We start from the raw sequence: 3,470 nt of genomic DNA on the forward strand, positions 1-3,470 counted from the left end.
GGGGGGAGGGGGGGGTGACAAAACCAAACAAAAAAAAGCGAAAATAATTTTTTTTCTAATATGAGCTTCGAGAGGCTGCAGGAGGAACGAGGAAGACTCAAGGTGCAACATTGCCCTCTGGTGGCGTCATGAAGAAATCACCAATATTAACTGGTATCCAAGTTGCCGAACTGCTAAATTCCCTGCACGTTTTTCTCATGTCTGTTTTCAGGTTGTTGATGCCGAAACGCATCCAAAACTCCGGGGATCATTGCTGAGCATTTACTGGAGAATAAATCATCTTTTTCACAACACATTTGTTGGACCACATTTTCAACAATAGCTACTGATTTGTTTTCCAAATAAAAATAAAGATGAGGTCATTTAACTTTTAAAATGGGCCAGGTTCTGGGCCCGGTACTCCCTGACTGTTCCTATTTGACGGGGACGCCGACTCATTGTGGGATCTTCCTGATATTTTTGGGAATCTCTAAGAAGTCCATGGCCTCAGTCGGCTCTGTATTGGTGGGGGAGAGGGCAGGACAAGAGGAGGTCAGTTGGAAATCTGACCCCAGGCGGTGTCTTTGTGTCCATCTGCACTTCCCTAACATCTAAAATACTATGTTTCAGTATTGCCTTAGGATTTATCATTGTGTCAGTTTTTGTCTTGTAAATGGAGGGAAAAAAATGAATATTGACTCAAAAAAATCGGCAGCATATAACCTTAAAAAACCTGCATCGGTCGATCTCTGCTCAGAACCCTCACTCTCAAAAATTATGTTTACCGGCAGCTGTGAAGGCTTAAACTAAAGTAACATTGTAACATAAATATGAGCAATTCCTAACCGAAATACGTCATAATTAATATCAATATTGTTCTTTTCTCTTTCTTGTCTCTGCTTTCAATTTCATGTTTAGGCTTTATCTTTAAAAAGGAGCAAGTCTCGGCCCTCTTCTTTTCAGCATCTCAATGACAAAAAGACGGCATCACTTCAAAAACACAAAATTGTACAAAGTATTTTGTCTAGTTTCTAGAGCAAATATTTTAGTGCACTCAAAATAAAACTTACAGGTAACTTTTCAGCAAAAAATAGGAGCTTGTTTTGAGTCAGTAATCCCTTAATATTGGTGGAAAAACCAGCTCCATTAGCAGATAATTTACCTTATAACGTTTTCATCAATATTAAGGTTTTAATGGCTTAAAACAAGCTACTATATCTTGCGGAAAAATTACTTGTGAGTTAGTTTTGTCTTATTACTAGTGTACTAGACAAGTAATAAGTCTGGAAACTAAACCAAACATACTTGGTAACCTGGGCGCAGGTATCAGGACTGTGAGACTGCTAAAGTGCATCCAGTCCACAAAACATTAAAGATTTACGTCGTGTTCTCTTGTGTTCTGAACGCCGTGACGCCTCACCACTAGTTCTGAGTTTGACCCACATATATGACGATTGAAGACGAGGGGTTTTGAACCTGCAACTGTAGAATTTTAATGTCAATATCCCCTGAAGTTTTAGCTGCGTGATGCGTCATTCCATGGATGAACCAATTAGTCCACTAGATGGACTTTTTTACAGTGCCACCTGCTGTCTGTATTCTGGAAATACAAGTGAATGTTGGCATCAAAAAGCACCTCAGACCTGGGAAGATCTGTTTTGTTGTTGGTCACTTTGGAGTGGAAGTAAAGAACAGGTCCTGTAGAAAAATCATATTCAGAAAGTCCACAGATGGTTCTGTTATTTCAAATCTTGTTTCGAAATCCACACTTTCTAGTATTTTTATTGACCTAACCCAGTGGTCCCCAAACTACGGCCCGCGGGCCGAATCCGGCCCGCCGCCACATTTGGTCCGGCCCCCTGAACAATACCAGAGAGCATTCAGATTTTTTTTCATATATTGTATTTTTCTGTTTATATGTGGATTTTTCTTCAACCACCAGGGGGCTCTTTAGCAGGAAGCATGTCCTGTAAACTGTGGGTGTTTTGTTTTGCATGGCGCATTGCTGCCATCTGTTGGACTTTTAGGGAACTGCTTGACTTTTATGTTATTTAATCAGTACGGTTGTTTGCTAGCAATAGAGCAGATAAACACACGTGTTTGTTATGAACAATTTATGGAAGCGCGGGTGATAAACGTGCAACACTTTTTCTGCTACAAACTGACTCCGGCCCCCCACCAGAGAAGGGAAAAGTTATGTGGCCCTCACAGGAAAAAGTTTGGGGACCCCTGACTTAAACAAAAAGACAATGCATCAGAATTTGCGTGTGTGGAGCGACATGCCTTCCAGGCACATGTTGAGGTGACCTCAGGATTGGGTCTCTGCTTTTTAGTGATGTGGTTCTGTGGTTGGCTTCATTAGTTTGTGATCTACAGCTTTCACTCGAGCAGTTCAGAGCTGAATGTGAAGAGGCAGGTACGCCGCTTCACATTCAGCAGCGTCCCGGCCTCTAGAGATTTAGAGGATCAGCGCCTTCAAATCTTTAGCTGGGAAAGGGAGCCTTCGCCAGGTCATGGAACAGGTTCTGCCTCAAGTGGAGGAGTTCAAGTATGTTTGGGTCATCAATGAGGGCTAAAGAGAGGGGCTTGAGAGCAAAAGGCAAATTGGTCTGTTGTGAAGACAGCAGCGTGCCAAAATGATTCTTTTGATTTAGTGGTCGATCTGCTACTACCCATATCTATGGTCACAAGCTCCGAGTAGTGACTAAAAGATTGGATACAAGCATCTGATCAGTAGGGTGCCCAGACACTGTTTGGGCTCTCCTTAACAGATAGGGTGAAGCTCCACCATCCTGGAGTAGAGCTGCTGCATCTCCACATGCAGAGGATACAATTGAGGTTGCTCACACATCTGGTTAGGAAGCCTCTCTGGTGAGGTGTTCAGGCCCCACCAGGAGACCCAGGACACAGAGGGACTAGCCCTGTGTTGGCCTGCAAACACCTTGGGATTCCCCAAGAGGAGCTGGGCCAAATGGCTGGAAGTCTGGGTCTTCCTGCTTGGGTTGCTTCATCCAGGATCGAACTCTTAAGTGATAATGTAACCTTCACTGGAGATAGTTGATGTTCAGTGAAGTAGTTGAATATTTTTGAAGTAATGCTGCTCAAGTGCTACTTAACTACTTAGTTATTTTCCAAGTTGCTACCCATCCATACAGTATCTAAAGCCTTGTGCTAAGTTCAGACATACCCAGCATTGCCTTTTAGTACTTTGAAACGTTTTGTGATTAATTAGCATCAACAACTCTGTTAGCTATACTTTAGCCACCCCACCACTAAAACACCAACCTTTAGCACTGCTCTCAGTTGTTGCCAGCTTCTGTTAATCATTTAAATACATGCAGGTCTCCCAGGTTCAAACATCCTATTTAAGCTGCATGTCACAATCTCACCAGCAGAGGGAACCATATTCTAATCCAGCAGCTTTCACATTGGGGATGAACAATATAATGGACACTTTCATCCAAAACAGGAACAAGACATTTACACAGCAA

Source organism: Poecilia reticulata, linkage group LG11, assembly GCF_000633615.1.
Source record: "Poecilia reticulata strain Guanapo linkage group LG11, Guppy_female_1.0+MT, whole genome shotgun sequence".
NCBI lineage: Eukaryota > Metazoa > Chordata > Actinopteri > Cyprinodontiformes > Poeciliidae > Poecilia > Poecilia reticulata.